Source organism: Lycorma delicatula, chromosome 3 (assembly GCF_047948215.1).
Source record: "Lycorma delicatula isolate Av1 chromosome 3, ASM4794821v1, whole genome shotgun sequence".
NCBI classification, from domain to species: Eukaryota; Metazoa; Arthropoda; class Insecta; order Hemiptera; family Fulgoridae; genus Lycorma; species Lycorma delicatula.
Window position 1 is genome coordinate 57,987,292 of NC_134457.1, and position 25,071 is coordinate 58,012,362.

A 25,071-nucleotide genomic window follows, 5' to 3' on the forward strand; every position below is an offset into this window, starting at 1 on the left:
ATACTTGAAATATAAAATTAAATAACGAAATAAGTAATATTAAACATACAGCTTTAAATAATGGATATGATACTAAATTAATAAATAACGGAATAAACATATGAATACAACGGAATAAAAATATAAAATACACATAAAGAACAAAATAAAGCTAACGAATAACAATATAAATGAATACAATATAAATTGTAAAAAATTTAATAAAATATTTAAAACGTTTAAATTAAAACAGCTACAAACAAATAATAAAATATATAAACAATGAAGATCCTTTTATAACAATAAATCGTGATAATAATTATAATTTAGAAAAACAAGGAGTGTATAGTCTTAATTGCGAAAAATGTAACTTAAAATATATTGGAATGACAAATCGTTTATTCTCTACAAGAATTAAAGAAATTGTATAATTAAAAATAATAAAGAAAAATCTAATTTCGCTAACACATTGTAGTAACTGAACGTAATTATAACCCTAACGAATATATTAAAATATTAGAATACACTAATAATTATCATAAAACCAGCATATTAGAAAAATTTCATATATATTTGAATAATAGTAAATTGATGAACGAACAAGTCAAACTCTATAATGATATCCTGTATAAACAAATTATACAATAGTTATTAATTAATAGGTTGGTACTATTTCATTTATATTTCATAATAGTCGTAAACATCTTACGGACATGACGTTACATTCTTATTGACGTATAAATTATTTTATTATCTACTATTATGAACATAACAATGTTAACTTAAATTTAATTATAATTATACATAGAGAATTTATACACATAAATATTAAATTAACAACTTCAATAAAATCCCTGATGATGGAGAAGTGACTCCGAAAGCGTTAGGACACATACATTAAAAATTGTTGTAAGTGGAAACATTAATTTATACTATCTGTTCCAAATTTTCTTATTCTTGTGACATATGCAAACCATCTTGCACGTATGAGGCTCTTGTCATTTTCTTTTATAAGAGCGATGATGTTTGTTATAGAGCCACACCTGAAGTGAATAGAGTGAAAATGTCACTAGTACGCAGATATTAATATCATTTTCACTTCGATGAACTGGATTTATTGACTTGAAACAGTACGTTTGGTTCTGCTAAGAGAACAACGGGAAATAATTTCACTCCTAACTGTTCCTAGTACCTGACAGGGAGTGGGTATTATTCTTGAGAATGGGTATGTCATGTTCAAGAATGAGTTCTGAATCATATCAGGTTGCTTACAACTGTTACAGTTATATACAGGGAGTCCCATATAAAACGCAACCCAACCTTATATTGGTAGATATCGAAGTAATAAAAAGGCATGTGCAAATGTAAATGTAATTTTTATTATTACCATCCATTACCTTACATTTAGAGTAAATGTTGGAACTGGCCGCCGTCTTCTTGAATACAAGCTTCAATTCATTTTACAGCGTTCTTGCAACTTTTTTCAAAGTTTGTGGCTGGATATTTAATACAGCTTGTTCAATATTGACTTTCAGTTGTTCAAGTGTTTGTTGCTGTAGGCTTTTTCTTTGAGGTAATCCCATAGAAAAAAATCCGCCGCAGTCAAATCTAGAGATCTTGGTGGCCACAAGCCTCGACCGATAACACGATTACCAAAGAAAGAATTCCTCAACGAAATCAGAAGTTGAACCTGCGTAGTGCGATGTCGCACCGTCATGTTGTAGCCAGCAGTGTCTGTCGTCCTCTTCCAAGAGTGCAATGAACTGAAATAAAATATCCTGATATCGTTCTGCATTAATGGTGTACTCGAAAAAAATAGGACCTATTATTTTCTTCCGCGATATCGCGTACCACACGCCCAACTTCTGCGGGTGTAATTGTTTTTCGTGATAAACGTGGGGATTTTCAGCACTCCAAATTCTACTGTTTTGGCTGTTTACGTAGCCATCCAAATGAAACCGTGCTTCATCTGTGAAAAATAACGAATCCATAACATTAATTCCCTCATGCAGAAATCGACGGAACCATTGACAATATTGTAGCCGTTTTTCTTTGTCGGGCTCAAGAAATTGATGAACCGTTTGAATGCGATAAGGTCGTAATTGTAATTGTTTGGTAGCTCGATGAACAGTTGATTTAGACAAATTAATTTCAGCAGACAAACGTCTGATCGATTTATTTGGCGAGGCGAGTAATCGGTCTTTGATTTCAGTGACTGTATCTGTATACAACACTGACGCAGATCTTTTGTGTTCCTTGTTATTCACAGAACCAGTCTCTCTCAATTTTGCGACTAACCTTAATACTGATGTTTTGTTAGGAGCTGGTTTATCTGGGTACTTATGGCGAATGTTCAGATGTTGGACGAGTCCATTTCAGTAACGAGTAGGGGAGTAAGCTTGACTTTTGAAATTTCATAGATGAGTGATTGATGAGTTGCGTTTTGTATGGGACACCATGTATATTACTTGACATATGTAGGATCTGACCTGACATCTGATACTATTTAATAATATCAGCAAATTTCATATTGAATCACTAGTTGATCGGAAACATTTTGAAATTCTTATCAATGCTAGTGTGTACTAACTGCAGGTTGAAGTAGTAATCAGAATAAACGAGATCTCACGTTTGGATTTTACTAACAAGACCTTCATGTGGTAGTGACATATCCTCTGTCTTAAGCAGAATAAGAAAAAGAATGCGGTTTGTAAAAAAAAAAGAAAGTTGTTTAGAGTATTATGGAGATGAACCTTTATTTAATTTTTGGTACTTATTCATTAACTTCCAGGAAGGGAAGCACGTCTTTTCTGCTTATAGACGGCAATCGATCAGAAGTTTTTCTATAAAACGACATTTAAATTAGGAAGTGGCAAAACCTGTTTCTCATCACTAAGTAGAACTTAAGATGTTTTTTAGAGAGTAAAATTAGCCGTTTGAATCAGGCCCAAGACTGAATCGACGTGCCAGTTTCATTATAAACAGGTTAGCGATGTCTGAACAAATTGACAGACGGAAGAATGTTCATCTTTAATGTGTATGAATAATTTTTTCCTTGCTCTGAATACAAATTTCTTGAGACACATTGGATTATTTACTTAATCCAGATTTCTGTTTCGCGTATTATTACAATTTTCGAGTTTTTTCAAACTTAACTAAGATATCTATGTATTTCTTTCGTTTTTAGAATCGCCATTCCTTTCTTTATTTACACACGTAGGTATTGAAAAGTAACTAGAAATTCCTTTGAGGATCTACATTTATCATTCCAAGGGAAAAACTTCTAGCAGCCTTTATATTTGATGTATCCGTAACATCTTAAGTAAGAAGCTAGCTGTTGTTTATTAACAACGAACGACATTCTGTATAAGACTAACATGCCCCCAATATTTAAAGTCAGTATCTCTAATAGAATCTGAAAAATGTAACTTCAAAGTTAAAAAAGAAGTTAATTTTTGAAAATTAGCTGCAGAAACTGATGCGTTAATAAAATCTGTAGAACACATTCGTTTTTACTGATTACTTGGCTAATAAGCATCTGATAAATATGGAGATTCATCTGGATTATTGTATTCTGTATACAAGTCCTATTTTTTTCACAGAATCCAGCGTTGACGATTTTTTTCAAGATTCATCACGGCCTTTGTTATTTGCGAATCCATACCTCTACTATCAAATATTTACCAGTACTGAGGTTTATGTGTTATTTTAATTTGCATTTAATGTTTCATTTTCACAAAAATTAAAATATTTTTTGTGATTTAAGAAATATTTTACGTTTTTAAGTTAATAAAGCTACAACAAAGTTCTTATACTTTCCTGGCATTGGTTATTTATTCTTATATAGTGGAAAAATAATACGTGAAAAAAGTTTAAAAAATTCAAAAAAATCGATATTTTTTTTACTTTTTCTGCTTCACTATCCCCAAAAACCATCTCCTAAGTAACTTTTTTGATTTGCCTACATTTACTATGTTAAATGGAAGGTACTCGTAAAAAAATAACACTGAAAAATGTGCAACCAATAAAAAGGTTACCAAGATTTCTTTTTTGGTAGGTGTGGGTGAATTATGATGAAATTTTATTGTAATATTTTCATTAAAAGTTTAAATAAACCAAAAAATGTTTTAATGAAAAATTTATCAACATTATCCTCCACTTTTTTGTTTGTTTTTGGGATCCCTGGGTCATGAAACTTCCAGAAATGAAAAAAACCTGTATCCCGTTTTTTGGTCGATTACCGTACTTTCCTTCTTGCAGCATAGCTAAGATGCCAGGAAAGTAAAATTTAAAACTTTTTTACACTGTGTAGCTATGAAATAAAATTAAAATAAATAAATAAAAATCTATAAAAGTGTTTTTCGTCGCATTAAAACATCTTATTAGTACGACTGGAAAGAGGGAATTTCAGATTACGTAATGATGTTAAAACCTGAAAAATCTGTACACGTATATATTATTTACGGTGTCCTGAAGATTTCTTCTACGATAATTTATCTTTAAAAATAGTTTTTCTTTTGTTTCAGATGCGATTACTTTTTTAATCGTAATTTTTAATCCTCAATTACATGACTAAGATAAAATTAAATTTAATATTCTATGAGATTATAGTTCTTTCTATAATGATGTACTTATAGCTCGAATTCAAAAGATGGGCAGAGTTCATTGTAAAGAATAAAACAACACATTAACCGTTAATGTTGTATTATGTAAATAATATAAACAGTTATGTTGATGATTTAATATCCGATGACATTTGTAAAATTTATAAACAATAGAATTGTAAACAAAATAAAATTGCAGGGGAAGTTAGAATGGAAAGTGAAACAATTAATATGGTAGTATATGTTTTGTTTGTGTGTTAAGAGTGTGGGCATCATGGGCACTCTTTAAGAGTAGGAGCAAACCTTCCTACAAGTTACTGCCCACAGTCGGACGACTGACTTGTTTTCATGATATTTAGTCTTTTAGAATACTTAAATGTGAAATGTTTTAAGGTCTGTTAAAGCTGAAGTTTTCAACGGATACAATATGTTTACTATTAATGGTTGTGAGTAATTGATTTATATATACTTGAGTGATTCTCAAAATAGTTATTGATTTTTTAAAAATTATATGTAATCAAATTAATTGTTTTTATTTACAATTGTTTTAGAACCTACATTTTGAATGTTACGTGTGCGTGCGTTTGTTTTAATATTTCATAAAAATAATAGTTGGGTTAATAATTTTGGGTTGTATTTTATGTTTATGTGTGTGTTCTCACACATAATGTCAGTATTACTAAGCACTTTGAGTTTCTTTATAGATAATTATATTTGTAAATAGACACTCTAATACTTAACTTATTCACTTCTAGGATTCTATGAAACCGATTTTAAATTTAATAGGAAAGTGTTCTCAATAATTGTAGGAAAAAGTTGATTTACATTAAAAACAAAATTACTCGTGGTAAAAAAAAAAAAATATTATTCAGTGGGATCTTTCGCTCAATTTTGGGAAAAAATTATTTTCTTATGAATTGAAATTCTTAAGAAACGTAACTTTTGTGAGATTATTCGTACAATATTTCTGTTAATAACTGTTCAGTTTTATAAATAACTGTCTTATTAAAAGGTATGTTTGACAATTTTACGGTTTTCCTAAGCCCTAAAATGACTTATGAACAGAATATTCTTCACTGCGAAAACTACTTGGTTTACAGTTTGTAAAATTAATTAATTTAATCAAGATGGTTAGTTCTAACGACAAACTGAGCCGAATCTAAACGGAAGGTGTATTATTTATGTCAAAAAAAGGTTCAATTACTTTTCTGTTTTTCATCAGTGAAGGTAGAATTCTTTCTTACGCTGTTGTATTATAGTTCAGACGAGATTGTTTTGAATCCAGAAGATATGTCTTTAGAATTTGGTAAAAAATGTATTAAATTCGACTTATGTCTGTTCATTTATATGAATACTACAGAGTGAATTTTAGTCCTGTTACCCAATTTTAAATGTAATTTAAGAAAGGAAAATTTAGGTGGAATAAAAAAATGTATTTGTTACTTACAAAAGAGATTTAATAAAAAGCGATTACTTACATAATTGTTAAAGAATATGCTCAAAATGCCCACCCCTTGCGGTTTTACACGCACGGACTCTTTTCAGCATATTAGCAGAAACCTTTTTAAGAGTTGCATTGGAAATATTCGTGATTAAGTCTGTAATATTGACTTTAAGTTCATCAATAGTGTGAGGATTGTTTTTGAAGGCTTCGGACTTAATATAGCCCCACAAAAAGTAGTCAGGAGATGTGAGGTCTGGGGACCTTGGAGGCCATAAGCCCTTGCTTATTATTCGATCATCAAAGAACTCTTGCAGAAAATCCATGGTTTCTCGAGACGTGTGGCATGTAGCCCCGTCTTGCTGAAACCAGCAATACCGCTCTTGAGGTTCCAGGAGGGACACAAATTGGCGCACGATATTCCTGCATACTTCACCATTTACTGTCTGTTCGAAGAATATGGGTCCGACTATACGATGACGAGATATCGCACACCACACACCAATTTTTTCAGGATGCAAAGATTTGTCTTGTAAAGCGTTAGGATTTTCAACCGCCCAAATTCGACAGTTTTGACTGTTTACATAACCATCGAGATGAATCCAAGCTTCATCGCTAAAGAATACTTTGTTTAAAAATTCGATTCCGTTATCATTTACGAGAGACCTAAAGCAACGACAATATTGCAATCGCTTGTTTAAATCTGGAGGCTGAAGCTCTTGGACTAATCGTACGCGTTACGGATACAATTTCAATTTTTTAGCAGCTTTCTGAACACTAGAATATGACAAACCAACTTGCGTGGAAAGTTTTAATAAACTTTTCCGTGGAGAATTTTTTTGTTTTCACATTCTCTTAAACGTCATCTGTCAAGCGAGTTGGTCGACCACTACGTTTTCTGTCGCAAACACTACCTGTCTCTCGAAATCGGTTTGCTAGCCTAGAAATTGACATTTTTTCTGGCGGTGGAACACCAAGAAATTTAATTTGAAATGTTTATTTTACACTCTCGTACGATTTCGTAGCAAAATATTGTTCAGGAATGAAAACTCGTTGTTGTATGGTAAAAGACGTTCTGTTCGTAACACGACCGGAAACTGCACAAAGGTTTACACAGCTAAAGAAGAATCAACTCACACTGCCGTATCTATACCGGTTGAGAGCACTTCCAACTTCGTGTTACAAAACAAAATTTCCCTTTCTTAGAAAAAAATTACCAGACATTAACAATTGGGTAACAGGACTAAAAAATCACTCTGTATTAGATAGTGTATGTAATTTTATTAAATTTCGTTCATTATTTCGATTAATAGACGAAGATAAATCAGAAGGAAAAAATCTAATTAAAATTGCTAGGAATCGCATCTGTCTGTTATTTCCGGTTCTTTCTTAATGCTAAGAGAAACCAAAATTTATTTTCTATTTGTTCAGGAAAATGGCGGATCGTACATTTAAACGTATTTGATCAAAAACGTTTAAATGTACGAAGAATGCCGTTGAATGTGCTCGAAGATAAACCATTCTTTTTATACTGCTGTATATTTTTTCGTATTGCTGATCCGGTTATTTTTCGATCTTGCATCTAGCCTTTTGTTATGTTAACGCATGCGTATAACGCAGCTTGGTAAACCGCTTTTTTTCTGCAATAAAAATTCACGAAGGTTAGATAGAATGTTTTGGTTAAATTATAATAAATAATCACGCATACCGGGCAGCGGTAAGTAATGGATTGTTTAACATAAGCTTACATATATATCGAGGCTTTATTTTAATTTTGTTTCGTGTGTATTTAGGTAATAGTTCATTTCGGTTTTATTTTTTAATTGAATTGTTAATTTAACAAATTATACATTATAATTGATAATAGAACTTAACGGCGGGTTATGTAACCAAACTCGAAAGGACAAAGTTTCCTTTCCGTAAAGAAAACGTTTGGAGAATTTTATTTTTAAATTACTGGAGTAGAACAGAAAAAATATTGATTTTGAGAAATTTCGGAGTTTGGGGAGACTTTGTACTGCACATCATAGCTGAACTTTCTGTGTGGACCAGCGTTTAGAAGGAAGTCAGTCGTTTCACTTAGATGTAGTAATAGAGTACATTACTGGGCATTATGTATCCGTTCAACTGTTTCGCTGTATGGCACTGTTAAGCGAGTGTAGTAGTAGTATTTGTTTACCACAAATATGAACAAAATTTTTAGTTGCTACAACAAGGTTAAATGGTATCTGCAGTCCCACCACAGACTGCATATAATTTAACTACAGAGATATAAAAATGTCAACTAATTAAAATTATTGGGGGGTCCATACATTTTACATAGATTCTTCGTATTTTGGTTTAATAAGGCAAATTTTTTCTTTTTTTTAGATTTGCTGTTTTGTTTTTGATGTATATTATTAACTCAAACAACAATATAAAATAAATCTTTTTAAATAAATAACATAAAAATCATCATTAACCGTACAAAATATTTAATTCTTTGATATTTAAAAATTACTAATTATTAATTGTCTTTTTGTAATTTTGCCAAATTAAGAATCACTCTCAACGACTTATTAACTGTTAATTTGTTGTCTACTTCAATAAGTCGAGATTTAAAGAATTCTGGATAATATTTTTTAATGTTTAATACTATTTATTAATTCGATTTTAGTTTTTTAAATTTATTTTATTAAAAATTTTATATTTTTATGAAAGATAAAGCTAAACCTACTAAAAAATGCTTATTTTATATAAATATAAAAAAAGTGCGAAGGCGAGAAGCCAGCATCCTAATAAAAATAAAATAAGGAATATAGAGGAATCGCCAATAAAAAATTTTGTTAAAAAAATGATTTTAAGTTATTTGTATGCATTAACATATTTTATTATGTAATCGTAAATTTTCCTCCTTAGCGAAACCTTTTTTTACAAAAATACTTTCGATGTAGAATGACATCAGGATATTTATTATTCTATAACAGTACTCTGTTCAGTTGCAGAGGGAAAATACCTACTTGAAAATGTCTGTTAATAAAACTTAAGTCATGGTTTTCAGAGTAAAGTATCCGGTGAGATCTAAAATAGTCATTAACGGACATATATTTGAGCAAATTATAGATTTAGCTATTTGGTTAGTAAGACTACATTTGTGAAAGTACCATAATGAAACTCTAGGAACCCAAATAAAGGGGTAAACTTAATAGTTTTTTACGGATTTTAACCTGATAGATTGAATAAAACAGGTTCTAGAACCATATCTTCAGTAATTTTCATAATATGCAGATCTTTGGAAAGTTGCTTCGTGGATAAAAGGAGAGTTATAGAATAAAATCAGCAGAGATGAGGTTCTTAAGAGTTGTGTAAGGGATTTACCCGTTGGACCCGCTTCAGAATACGTTTATTAATTTCGGATATTTTCACTTGTTAAAAGAATAGATAAACGTACACAGTGATTCACGTAGTGTTACCGGCGCTGAGCTCATTCTATTAGCGAAAATACTGAAAAAAGTTCACTATAAACATGGGTTCGCAAACGCTCCGTTAGCGAGGTATGGCTAGCGAAACATTTCGCTCTTATTCCTAGAAAAAGAGTAAAATAAAACGGTGCTAAAATTCTAGAAACCCAAATTAAGAAATAAACTTGATGGTTTTTTATGGTTCTTGATCTGACAAATTAAATAAAGCAGGTTTCATTACTACATCTCCAGTAGTTTTCATTATATTCAACGTAAAACAGAAAAATCTGTAAAAACACGTTTTTTTACGTTTGTAATACAAAACTTTTGTTAAATGACTAAATAAAATAAATCTCATTTATTCATTTAAATTAACTCAGACGTGATCTCACGTCCAGTCAAGTTATCGTAACAGATACGAATATTATATATCTTAATTAAATATAGCAACAAATTAAGTAATGCAGCTCCTTGATAATTTAATTGAATACTCATGCGCGCGCGCGTGCACACACACACATACATATATATATATATATATATATATATATATATATATATAATATAAATATATATATATATAAAGAAAATAATATTTAAAAAACTATTAATAAATAGTAGTACTCTTTCACTAAAAGCAATATTTCTTTCACAATATTTCTGGAAACATTGTTTTGTTATATAACATTTTTTTATAACTGATATTAATCAGCTAGTAATTTATCTATGGAAAGCAGTTTTGAAAAGGAACGCTTTCTCACTTTCATTCCCTAAGAGAATAATAGTAAAAAGACCGATTTTAAAATAACGTTCTACTGTATTGTAGTATTAATATAGAAAACCGAGGACGTGACAATGAGCAAAGTATCCATTCAGTATAATGGGATCACAATAAGGACGATGCCTCCTTGTTAAAAAAGTCATAAAAAATAAATTTAAAAAAAATATGTAGGTCTAGTGCATGTAAATTACTTTTAATCCTGTTAGCTCACGTATAATTTTCTACTTTTAACTCTTTTTTTTTCAGTAATTAACGAATTCACTTACGAAAAATGTACGCGTAAAAAGTACTTACTTGTACATATCATACGGTTCTTATTTTTACTCTTACATATATTTTCCATTAAACATTAGAAATTCCGTTAGTGATTTGAAGAAAGCCACATAACGCAGTTATGCTTGCTAGGTTATGTTATAAAAGCAGTATTAGTCTAACATTTCGAATTTTTTTTTATAATAAAATAACATTTTATTTAATGGAAAAGGAGATAAGATATTTAAAGTCGACATGTATTGAAGTAAAACTGTTTTACTTTAATTTCGACGAATCATCATTTGATAAAATAAATCTATTTTTAAAGGTATTGACAATATTAGAATGCCTTATAATAACTAATTTTTATGGATTGTAAAACAAAAATTAATCACTAGTAATATAAAAGTAGGAGTTACTTACGTGTCAAGTTTTAATTTGATTACATCGCTGCTCAGTCCATTTGCGTAGATTTTAATGAATGATCTTGCGCTGTGCTGGGGCAATTTTACGAGATCTGTTTATTAATTAACCTCCGGTCAAATAATGAAAATAAACAAAATAAACTGGAAAAAAACTATGTGTACAAAGGTTACATATGTACATTCTTATATTAGTTCTCGACTCAGTCCATGCCCAAATTTAAACACTTATCGTATGCGATATTAGCTTATCTACTCCCTCTTTAAAGAATGGCGCCGCTAAAGTACCTATCCACGGAATTGTTGCTTTTGACGTATCGAGTAGCCGACCAAACAAAGCTGAAAGTGGAGTTGTCAAAAATTCATCATTTAAAATTGTTTAGTTCATCCTTAGTGCGGTTTAAGGCCGTGCAGTCATGCTGAAAAACGTTCCCCTTTGTTTCGCCGTTTATTCTGTTTCGTTCCTCCTAAGCTTTGTAAAACGTTTCACAATAAACGTCTGCGGTTAATCTCATACCCGGCTTCATAAATTTTGCCAACAATTCCTTTACGGCCCAAAAGACGAGAGCCATAACTGTTTTGTTCTAATTGCGTTCAGTTTGTTTGAATTTATTAGGCTTGTTCGGCGAGTGTGTGAGTATCCACTGCTAATATTACTCTTAGTCTGGATATTGATGAACCGAATATATGTCTCGTCTCCGGTAACAATACTGTCAAAAAATTCACTTTATTCTGTTATTGCTAAAGAAATGTTAATGCCATTCCCATTTCTTTTTCGTTTTGTGGGTGTCTGTAAGTCGGTCTGGTACCCATCGTGTACAGTACTTACGAAAACCCAATCTACATGTAACTATCTTGTGAAGAGTGGAGCTTGAAATTTTAGGAAATTTTAATTAAATTTACTAGTTGCGAAGCGACGTTTACAGCATGTTCAATCTTTACAAGTTCATAGGTCGCAATGGAATGTTGCTTTCTTCCATCCTTGTTATGCACATTAGTTTCGCCCTTCCCTGAATTTCCTATACCATTCTCTTACAAAACCATCGCCCATTTTATTATTAGCTTAAACTACGAACATATCGGGTGCAGATATTCCTTGCTTGCTTCTACGTACTTCGTAACTGGCGATAGCCGCAATAATCATCTCCATATTACAACGCGCATTAAATGAGCGATACAAAATGAAATGGAAACTAAAAATATGTGTGACGAAACTTAAGCTTAGCTGATGTTTATGATGTTACAAACCGGTTTGTAACATCAGATCTGAGGTAATATAGTATAATTAGATTTGAATTAATTAGTATATAATTATCGAGAATTTTATTTGTTTTTCCTTTTGTCTTAAAATATTTTTCTAAAATGCTTCTGACAAATTACAGAAAAACAACAGATTGAAGTTTTTAAAATTTAGTTTTATTTTGTTTTCATACATATATATTTTTTTCAATGCTTATTTTACGAAAGGTAGGATTTTTATAAAAATATGAATATTTCTTTGCAGAAATCTACTCTTCATCCATTTATTACAATTATATGGAACCCATTTTAACGATTTTTATGTCCAAAAAGATTTTTTGAATTCTTTTTTTCATAAAGTCTTAAAAACAGTAATTCTCGGGAAATCAAACAACTTTTCTTAATTCGTTAACAGTTGAAGATAACAAATTAGGGCCTTTATTAATGGATTCTCCGATTCAGAAAATGAAAACGTTTTGTAAAACGTAAAATCCGTAAATTTTGTCTCGGACATTTTTTTAGATATTGTCTTAAATCAGTAACGGCTGATAATTTTTTGTTCCTACATTTAAATTAAATGTTCTAGATAAATTAAATGCATCTATTCCTTCCCATATCAATTGATTTATTACATTTCAGTCGAGGTTCACATCAACTAGGCCATTGCTAACTCAAAAATCAAGTGTGTACTCTTTTGTTCCTACAGAAAAAAATCTTTACTTCGAACATCGAAGTGTTAAATATCAAATCCTGAAAAACCATATCTTGACCTGCAACTGGAGATATTTGAATTGTAAGAGTTTTAAAAAGATTTCCTTCCGGTTCTTTTAACCTATATACCTAAGGTTAGGTATTAAAAGTGAGTGAATTATTTAGTGTACTGTAACAAGACCGGTATAACGGACCTGAGTAACGGATTCCTACCAATTAAGAAGAAACTAGTAGAAAATATAATAACGGGAGAATCCAGAAAGGAGCTAAAAGTGCCAAAAGGAACCTTTTTAGTAAAGGTAACAGGTCTTTTTAACAATGGTCCTTTGTAATGCTGCCTACTGACACACCTAAACAGATGTTTGTTCCATGAGAAGAGTTACCGGAGCAGGGTAGGAATTTCATGGGAACGTTTGAGGGCGGACAATCATTCTTACGCTTCGAGTTGGGTCCGGTCCAGCAGATAAAGAAAATAGGAGTACAAATACTACGGGGAAGAGCAGTTGAAATTTGAGTTTTGCGAAATGAGTCTAATCGAGACGTTATGATGTGTTTGCGAGGAGAGTTCTGCGAAATGTCAGTCAGTGAGAGTATTCTGTGAGGAGGTCACTGAAGAAACGAATTTCTAGTGAACTAAGTTCGGCGCGATTGCGGTGACATTACAAGTAATTGCAGTACATGAAAACAAGAAATGGTTCGGTGAGTTACTGTATGACTATATGTACTAAATTTCATTCATAAATTATTAGGTAGGTTTATTTGTGAAGAGAAACGGTATTTGAAATGAAAGAATTTTATACTTGTCTTATCTATTGTACTATTGTTGTTAATACAAGACTAGTGGTTAAAAGTATTAAAACTAGCGGTTATGCTAATGTCTTTCGTCAATGGGACTGAATTCTGGTTTACATTATTTATCTACCTGTGAATAAATTCTGACAATTACCGTAAATTCTGTTTTGTATGTAATCACTGTTTATTATTATTGTTGTTGTTGTGGTTGTGATTACTACGATCATTATTTGTTTAATTTATATTGTCATTACTCTAATTATTATTGTGAGTTATTTATTATTGTCGCTTATTTTTATTATTATTACCATTGTCATTATTATTGTTATTAATGATTTTTCTTGTTTTACTTATGTTTTTAAACCAATTAATTGCAATTATATAAACATTTTGATTTATTAATATCTCAATATCCTGATCGAGCCACGAACACGCGACATTACTCTCCTTTATCAGGTAAGTAGAAGTAGTATTTGCAGATAACCAAAGCTTTGTTTCTATCTTTTCAGATTCTTACTTTCCTGGTAGAAAATGATCTAAAAATCCAGTTTCCCTTCTTAAAAGAGTAGAAGAATAATTATAGGAATGAAGTCCTTTTGATAATGGTTGTTTGATAAGCAGTGATGATGTTAAAAAATAATTTACTTTGTACTGTTTCTTGACGCGACCTCTGTATAACAAGTACGCCGAATTCTACGTTTAACCGATTTAATGAATTAACAATTTGGAGTTTTATTTTTGTTATAGTTTAAATTGCCTCAACCTCTTACTGACAGTTGTTTTATATTTTTTCCGCAGATTGATAATTCAACTTAAATGATATATCTAATTTTTTAATTATTGCCAGGAATATGTTTTTTGTGGAACTTTCTGGAAATATCAAAAAATTCTACGATAAGAATTTGAGTTTACTCGTTTTTTTATCCAAGTTTACTTTTTTCTTGTATTTTTATTTTTAAGATTTATTTGTAGATTTGTTTTCATGTTATCATATTGTGACTTTCCGCTGAGTATTACTTTTCCTTAATCTGCTAAACCTGTACTATTTGATTTTATTAATAATTACTACCTGTATTAACAATGACGATATACGAGTTTATTTTATCAAAGATAACATTTTATTAAATAAGATAATGACTTCTTAAAGTATACGAGATTAAGAAGGTTTTAATAAGAAACGTTGGGAAAATATACTAAAGGAACTAAAATTTGGACAAGGTATTTTATTTATCCTTTCATTTTCATATCTTATAGGCCTATATACATATATATATATATATATATATATATATATATATATATATAAATATAAATAAATAAATATATATATATATATATATATATATTTATTTATATTTATGTATTTAAAAAATTGGGCTAAAAACCTAATTCTATTCTGTGTTAGCGTTCTACTGGACGAATCGGCTGATTTTTTTTCCATGCTGTTCGGAGTAACCCGAACAGGTATGTCATCAAGCGTCATCGGACCCCAAACCTGAGTCTCATCTTTTAAATCCTCAAAAAATCCTTATTCCTTAATCGAGGAACTTTTCGAAATTATTAATCACAGGGAAATTACTTTCAAGATTTCAATTTGAAAGTTTTAAATCGACAGACCTTATGTCATGCTTGATGACATATCTGCGAACCATTCCAAGGAGAATAAAAAAAAAATCAGTTCGATGTGTCCAGTAGAACGTCTGGACGGATTGTAAATAGGTTTTGAGCACGCCTTTTACCAATGTTAGGAAAGAAAAGAGAAAAAAACGGTGTTGGGGGCGAGACGTGATGTAAATGGAATAGGTTTTTTAGGCGATTTTTTAAAATATATAACATTAATATGTAATAACTAGAGACCGAATTATATAAATTTGCATATTAAGCCCATTCTCACCGGTTATTGCATATTTTCCTTAAAATCTAGTGATGATGCATATTTTCGCTATATTTACAATATTTTTCGGTAGGGTATCTTGCTAATAAATTAAATCTTAGGTTGTAGCCGGCCAAACCCATTAGCTCCATGGTTCTTACAGCGCACTTAGTAGCCGCGAAACAGTACCTCTGATTGTTTATGTTTACGAAAGTAACAAAATGTTAAATAATTGTTAATTATCGAATTTATCGATATGTTACTAAACTACTTACTAATTTTATGCTGATTTTGAAATAAAAAAACTAAAAATTACTATTTTTTTAATATTTAAAGTTGTAAAGTTTATATTTTGACACTTTTCATGCATATCTTAAGTATTTTTCATGTATATCTTAAGTATTTTTCAAGCATATTGCATGTACATTTCAAGCTTTTTATGTTGCATATAATCCGGTCTCTAGTAATAACGCTGCGGAGCAGCAAGGGGGCCGCTAATTTGAAATAAACTTAAATTAGTCTGACAACCCGAAAAATGTTCTGATCTATCGTATTAATTGTTGAGTAAAAAAATGAGAAAAAAAACAAAACAATAAGTTAGAAAAATTAGAAGTTGAAGAAATTGAATTTTAAAAACAGATTATTTAAAATGAAAAACCTACATAGAAAAGGAAACCTAATTTAGAAAATAAATACATTTTAAATTATGCGTTTTCAATTTTTAAAATTCAGACTTTTCACCAATTTATAAATTGATTGTCTAACTTTTAATTGGCGCCGTTTACAAAATGCCGATTTTCTTTTTAAACTGAAAAATCACTATTTTCTGTTTTAAACTTTAAGTTCATTTTTCAAATCAATTTTATTATTTTTTTCATTCTATTCTTTAAATTTCTATATTTTACTTTTAGTTCTAAATATAAAATAGGCCATGCCTACAAAAAAAATAATAAAATGAAAAAAAGGTTATACGCAAGAAAATCGAAAGCTAGAAACTTGTATCTCGTTAAAAAAAAAGGATGTGAAATGTAGAAAAACCCGAAGTATTGTACCGAGCATGAGATAAAGTTGTTAGATACGAAAAAAATTATATTATTTTTTGCGTCCGAAGCCGGGTGCAAATTAGTAAAGATTTGTGTCGTGTGTTGAACGTACTATTTAATAAAAATTTAATTTTTGTCGGAAATTCACAGAAAATTGAAGAAAAAATGTACGTTGTACTCCTTTTGCATTCGACACATGTACTTGCTCTACTAAGTACTGTATTTAATTTGTTATCGATTATTAACGCATAAAAAGGTTACGCATTATATAAATCTATATATCCATTATACGAATAATGGATTTGATTAGGAGCGTGTAATTCTAGAAATTCGTAAGCATTCGGCATTCTTAAATGCTTACGGAGTTTTTGAATTAACTCGTCTTTTATGACATTTACAAGTCGTGTATGACGTAATTCCAAACATAACTTCATTACAATAAAAATTTTAAAAAATCTGGATGCTCTGGAAGAAAACTGTAAAGTTGCTGGGAGTAGATCCCGAAAAAAATTCTCGAAGAAGTTCTTTGCATAAATATTCCTTAAATATTTGGGAAAAAATTCTCTTGATATCAAAATGACGTATGGGTGTATGTTATTGCGCTATAATATATATATTACAAAGCGACGATGACGATGTTTATGTGGACAGTATATTTTTTTGTTAAAAAAATTTTTATTGAAAACTTATCTGGCCCATTTGAGTAAAATTTATGAAATTTTTGAGTGGAAAAAGCACGGAGACTGAGACAATAACGACGAGATGGTCAACCTACGTTGACCATCTCGTCGTTATTTTTTTTTTTTAAGAACAGGCGATGAGAATTCATCAATGAAAGGAGATCGTCAAGTTTTGTCTTCCTATCTAAAAAAAATTACTTTGATGTCAACGGGGATTGTGTTGAAAAACAGTTTAAGAAATATTTTCAGTATAAAATTGTAGGATTTTGAGTTTGAATAAATTGTCATCGGGTTTGTGATTAAACAATTCATAATTAAAATATGACTCGTAAAATTATTTTCAGAAAAAGAATGGGTCTAATTTTTTGCGAATATTTTAAATTATTTTTTAATTGGTGAGGGGGGTTGAAAATTAATTATTTTTCATGTAGATATCAAAATAAAATTTATTACCACTGTTTAAAATAAACATACATCTGAGTCGACTCGTTTTGCGTCTGCGGATCGGTATTGTATGTTCTTTTAGTCTTTTCAGGGTTATTTAATCAAAGTTATGTTTTCGTTCCATAATGAATTTAATTCAACTCGTTCATCCGTGACGGTCATTTTCAGTAAAATGTCTGCCGAAGATGTTATTTTTAATTTTATTACAACATATTTGTAGAATTTAAAATGTCAGTCATTGGCCTTGCAGGCAATTAAGATCGTTGAACGAATTTGAAGTTCAGCGTATGTCCGGTTGCAATTATTATTTTGTTATATTTCTTTTATACATATGTTCAGTTGTACAAAAAAAGTTTTACTTTTTGTTTAATCTGAAATTTCGTATTATTTTTAAGTTAACATTTCGTTACAACCAGTTTTTTTTTAAATTTATATATTAACGCGTGCAGTTTTGCCGCTAACGTATGTATTATTCTTTTTCAAATAAAATATTGTAAAAAATAATAGCTTTTAACATAAATTACAGGTTTTTCCCAATAGAATAACAATTCTATTAAAAGTGTCTAGTTATTTTATTACATTAATAAATAATATGACGTATTACGTATGATAAACCAGTTCAGAATGTTACTGTAATGACAAGATCATCATTTATTTATAATTATATTTTACCTTATTGATATTTACATTATTTGCGTTTATTTTTCATTTTCTCATGTTCCTTTTTGATTTTTCTTTCCATTCTGGTTTACTGTTTACTTATACTTTTTCTCCATAATTTTTTTAGAGTATTTCTGAGATTTATTTGTTGAATTACTTGGGTTTTTATGTATATATTCTATGCGCAAAAATTATAACTGTTTTATTATCGTATTATAATACTAAGCTACGTATTAATTTTTAAAAGAAAAAAGTTTCAATAAAATTAATTTTTTTCTCCAGAAAATCTTTGTGTATACCATCAAACCTTCGGTAAAAAAAAATGCAAATGTAAAAATTATAAATATAGAGAGCAAAGCCGTAACGTAAAATAAAATAAAAATTTGTTGATGTATTAGATATGATTTATAATGTTGCAGCCTAACATTTTTATCATAACGTATCGTTCAGAGAAGGAACGGTCAAATCTATTATTTATTCCATTAAGAGAGGTATTTCTGTATAGTAATAATTTTCAAAGAAAAATGTGATGTTGTTAAAATCAGACATAATTTATGCTTTGCGTTTTATAGGCAATGTGAAGGCTCGTTCGGTGCTTTTTCTTTAAGTAACTTCCTTATTAATATTTCTTATTACTTTATTAATAATACTTCGTATTATTTATTTAGATAAAAAGAAAAAAGAAAGTTATTTTTTTCGTCTTAACTGCCCAAACTTTTATTTAGTTTTTTTCTTATAAATAATCCATTTAGAGTTTAAGAATAATTTATCAGAAAAGCATGATTGTTTGTTTATGTATGAGACTACGATATAGAAACTATGTAGAAAATAAATTATGCCAAACTTTACCGAGATTTGAATCCAAAACCTTCTGAATTAAAGACTGAGATGCTACCATTCATTTATTATTTTTTTCAAATGAAAATTTTTACCGCGAAAAACTTTTACTAACAAAATCTAAGAATAAGAAGTAAGTTTATTCTTTTAAGAAACGGATTTAAATAGGTATAATTCACATCGCCTACTGTGTTATTTTTTTTACTCTATCCGTGCATTAAAAGACAGTGTACTACTTACTTTATATTGATTATAAACACTGAATTTTTAAGCATTAAATTTTATAGCTCTTGGTCGTAATTTTATTAAAATGTTTGAAACGATTTTGTATTTTATCACTCCTGTTTCTTAGTCGATAATAATTACTTTGTGGTACGCGTTAAAAAAAAGCTGCCATTCTGACTCTCCCCCCCCCCCGGACATTGGTTGTGTCATATTATTGTTTATTATTATAATAAACCTAAACTACGAATTTATTATTATTATTTTTTTGTTTAATGGTGGTTCATATGATTTGAAGTAAAAATGTATTTTTACGTCAAATTTTTATTTATTTACTATTATCGGGAAGAAGGCTGTAATGGTACGTCGAAGCTTGTGTACAAGTATTTAAGCAGGGAAAAACTTATCCAGCCTAAAAAAAAAATAGCGCAGGAGGCCTTTTCTATATATATTCTTTGTTTATATCCTTATGTAAACATAAATATTTTGTTTAAAAAAATTATCTTATATACAGAGTGTATCACAAAGTTCTTCCGGGACTTTCATAACCGTGAAAATAATGAATTTTTTTAATTTCATATACTCGTGAAAATAATGAAAAAAGTTCACATAAACTTATGTCCTAAAATGTTTTATTTGCGCGTTCAGCTACCCCGGTGAAATGAGGTCGTACTGAAATTTTTGGAACGTTAATTAAGGGATAAAATTAGTAATTTGTTATGGTCTTTGACATGAAAAATTTAATAAAATAGATCCCAGAACCGTATCTGCGGTAGTTCTTGAGAAATCTGGGGTGAAATCTAATAAATTGTGGTAAAAACCCTGTTTTTTATGTTTGACGAACAATAACATTGTATGAGTAATAAAAGCATAAAATTTTTAAACAAATAATGTACAAAATTTAATTCTTAACAAAATTGTGTAAGATAAGTTGAATAAAACAAAGAAAAGTTAGAAAAATTCGAATTTTATTTATAAACAGTACATTACATTTTTCAGAAACGAACTTAATATTGTAATATTATTAATACTTATTAATATTGTAATCAAAAACCAAATTCTTTTTTTGGTGACATGAAAAATTTGTAATAAAATGTATTGTTAAAAATTGTTTAAAAAACTGGAAATTACACAATTGTTAAATAAAAATAATTAAAAATTACTAAGATCATTTTTATTTTATTAATGACAGTAGTACAATAAATTATTTCAAAAACTATTTTGTCAAAATTGTCAACATAATAACAGCTGATCAACAATGCTCAGTACTGTATTAATGTTTTAATCATTCTGTAAGCTGCATTAGGTATATCGGTTACTGTGAACTGTGCTGTCGTTAGCGAAGGTTTTCTGTGAATCTTAGTTTAAAGGTGATCGATTTGTCATTGAAGTAATGCCGTACTTATTTACAACAGAGGAATACGCTGATGTGGTATTAATTTTGGGTGTTTGTAATGGTAATGCTACAGCTGCTGCAGTAGAATATGAAATACGTTTTCCGAATCGCAGGATTCCAGATCCCAAAAAAATTAGCGCAATTTTTCTCAATCTACGAGATACAGGTTCCCTACCTAGTATTTGAACCAGCTGCGAACGATCTGTCCAACACGACGCTTTTATTGATGAAGTTATTATAGATACATTCAGCGCTTTTAAATTCAGGAGACGGTCCGCTTTGCTTGGAGTTCTACAAATCGACAAATTTACAAGTACGTTTTGTTTACCGACGAGGCAAATTTTACTCGAAATGGCGTCAACTTACGCAATAAGCATACTTGGGCAGAAGTAAATTTTTATGGAACAGTGGAAAGCAATTTTTAACTCTGATTTAGCGTTAATGTGCGGTGTGGCCTTTTTCACAATTAGGTGTCTTGACCGTTTATGCTCCCTTAAATGCTGGTGGTCTGCTTGCACCTTCTTCGAGATGAATTGCCGCAGCTGTTTGAAGATGTTCCTCTAGCGGAGAAACGCAAAGTATACTTCCAGTACGATGGCGCGCTTCCCTACTTCTTTTGTGTCGTTTTCACTAACTTAGATCATCATTTTCCTGAGAAATGGATCGGTCGTAGAGGTCCACATTCCTAGTCACCAAGATCGCCTGATCTAATAGCTTTAAATTTTTGCGTCTGGGGATGGATGAAAAATATTGTATACGAAACAAAAATACGTTCTCGTGAGGAATTAATTGTCCGCATTATGGATGCGACTGAACAACTTAAGGACAGCCGGAAAAAAGGCAATAAAAGCAATGCAGAAGTGTGCCAAGAAATGTGTTGAAAATTGCCACATTTTTGAACATTTATTATAAACTGGTAATGAATAACAAAACTGGTAACCGGATACAAACTGGTAACGTATAATGAATGCACTTTGGTCTAATGTATTGTTTCTAACTAAAATTCGAAATTTTCTTTGCTTTATTCAACTTATCTTAAGCCATTCAGTTCAGAATTAAATTCTCTAAAAGTTTCTTTTAAAAATTGTATGTGTTTATTACCCATTTAACAATCTTATTGTATATCAAACATAAAAACATGGTTATTTACCATAATTTATTGATTTTCGTCCCAGATTTCTCAAGAACTACTCAGATATGGTTTGGGATCTATTTTCTTTTATTTTTCAGGTTAAAAACCATAAGAAATCACTAGTTCTGTCCCTTAACGTACTAAAAATTTCAATACGACTTCATTTCATCGGGTTAGTTGAAATCTGAACGAAATTTTTTACTAGTCGTAACTTGCAAACAAAGCATTTTAGTAATTATGTTTATATAAAACTTTTTCCATTATTTGTTATGATAGTCCAGAAAGAAAGGGATATTATATATATATATATTGTATAAAATAATAACAAATTAATAAACGTATTAATTTATTATATGTTTAGCGTTTCAAATTTTGCAAAACATATTTTGGAAACTATACATAATTATAATCCAAATAAATTCATGGAAGTATTGGATTACTCTAATAATTATTATTACACTTGTAGTGGCGAAAAATTCCATTATACAATAATAATAACAAATTAATAAAAGAACAGATTGAATTCGATGATGATATTTTATTAAGCAAATAATAATTAAGTTGGCTAAACTGATTCCACAATTTATAGAACTCATAACAATTGTAATACTATTACAATACGGACGTAGTCACTTTGACTTAAAACTTTAACTTTTGATGAGCTTTAACAAAATGACGATCAATTGTTATGTATAATTTAATTATGTAAGTTTTACAATTTTATGTATTTCAATCATAAATTATAATTCCTCCTGAAGATGCCAGAGTAGCCGAAGGCGCTCGAGGGAAACAAGTAATTTACTGATAAGCAGTTTATATTATATACAATAATTGTATTTTACCAGCGGTGCCGTGCTAGAAAAACTTAAAAAAAATTTATTTGAGTGTACTCAAATTACATGTTTTAATTTCGTTCGAATGCATTAAGAATTTCATTCTAATGGCCCTTATGCGTACAAAGAACTTAATAAAAATGCCTAGCAAATTATTTTCCATTGCAGTTAATTATTCAAGCTATATACTCGTAATTATAGTAACTTATTATTGGGTTTCGGGATATTAAGATATTAAAATAATAGAAAGTTATTACGCCAACGTACCCGTATTATTCATTATAATAATTAATTGAAATTTTATATAGTTTACTGACCACTTTATTAACTTTCATTGGTAAGTGGGCGTGTCTGTCTAAGAATTAAAGGAAAATGTTTTAGCACAATATTTTTTAAAAGTAACCGGATATCGGTTGTGATATATAACCTACTTTATATCTTCAGTGTGTGTGTGCTATTTTTTATATTAACATTCGATAGTTCTACATTAACAATATTACTTAACGAATTGTTTATTAAAATTTTAAGTAATTCTTATAATTTTTTTATTATTCGTTTCTGTAATAATAAAAATAGAATCATATCTTTAGAAATTGTGATTTTTTTTTTCTATATACCTAACAATAATAATAATAATAGGATTAAAACGGTATACATATACTATACGCTATGTGTATTAGACTGTTTTAGAAGGACATCGTGTAAGGACTCCTAAGACCTGTATAAGGAGCTTTAATAAAAATAAATATATATCTTCTGAAATTTTGTTTTAAATTTTAATGTTTTTTTTCATAAAATTCTTAAAGAATCGTTGCGAGATACTAGAAATGCCCGTTAAAGCAGAAACGATAAATATAATCTAAACGCTTGAAAAAATATAATTATTTTTTAATTATAAAGATTTAATTATGCGCATATTTTTTACGTTTGTTGTTAATACTTAAGATTAAACTTAAAGAAGAACGAATTAAAATTTTTGGGAAAAGTTCCTCGATGTAAGAAATACCGCTAACCTAGAGGCCCAAAAAATTTCTGTTGTAGATGGAGTTTTTGTACAATAGGTTCAGTGATTTACGTTTAAAAGAAAATCTATTATCGGATAACTACCTTAGCATAAGATGTTTATCCATACAATTCTTAGTGAACGAATGTAATTTATTTTTAGCAGTAAGTCGTAAGTATAAGATTATTTGAATAACTCCGTGCCCGTGAACGACAATTTAAAAAAAAATATTTATGTTAAGTTTTTAGTATTTAGAAACGTCTGAGGTTTTTCTATATTTCATGTTGCTACAACAAAACGAATCTGACACTATTTAAAAAAGTATTTCAAAGAGATTGTTGATGTAATTTAAAAAAAATATAGTAGTTAAATGACGCTTATCTAAACCGTTTGAGATTCGCATAGGATATAGTTCTCTTCTCACAAGAACCAGAAGAATTACAAAGATACATGCAGAAACTATAGGTGGCTGGCGAATCCTATGTTCTAAGGATGAACCTTAAAAAGATCCCCAGGTCATGTTCAATAAGTTTACCGAGGATAGAAAGATTTGTATCCCTGGAGAAGAACTCGAACGGGTAGATCGTACCTTGGCCAACTTATGTAAACCGAGGGTGATACAATCGAAGGAGTTGAAAGATGAGTTAAACTTGGGCGACAGGCATTCGGGAGACTTAACATCGTTTTCAAGAACAAACATCCCCTTTGCCTTAAAAAGAAAGTTTTCGATTAATGTATACTGCCAGTCCTTACCTGTGACAGCGAATCTTGGGAATTATCCATTCGACCGCTAAAGAAGCTGCGGATAGCACAGAGAAATATGGAACGGTATATGCTTGGAGTTATCAGACGGGATAGGAGTCCTGTAAGTGGATTAAAGAACTGACGAAAGTATATGATATCGTGAAAGTTAAAGAACTAAAATAGCGGTGGGCAGGCCATGGAGCAAGAACTGATGGCAGATGGACTAAATTTAGTACTTAAATGAATACCACTTCTTGTTAAACGCTCAAAAAAGACCAAAGGCTCGATGGATTGATAATATTATCATGTACATTGACTGAAATATCAGTAGATCGCATAAGACCGTCTTAGTTGGAAACGTTCTGAAGAGGCCTTCATCCTGCAGTCGATAGCTAACGGCTGAAATGATGATATAGTACTTTAAAATTATTTGTATAATAACATTTTTAAGACTTTAAAACATACCTTAAAAATAAAACATTACTATTAAACTGAGTACATTAATTAAAATTTAGTATAAATCGTACTTATTTTAAACTGATA

The 25,071-nt window shown here is 29.9% G+C and overlaps 1 protein-coding gene across 4 annotated transcripts in view; it reads left to right on the top strand.

The window, feature by feature from the left end:
• Positions 1 to 25,071, top strand: part of btsz (bitesize) — a 393,986-nt gene that overhangs the window by 21,833 nt on the left and 347,082 nt on the right. The window contains exon 1 of one of the 4 annotated variants that reach the window (XM_075359872.1): positions 4,916 to 5,029. The exons of the other annotated variants lie outside the window; for them this stretch is intronic. The gene's annotated coding sequence lies outside the window, so the exon portion shown is untranslated. Of the gene's footprint in view, positions 1 to 4,915; positions 5,030 to 25,071 lie in introns of those variants that run through there. 4 annotated transcript variants of the gene reach the window in all.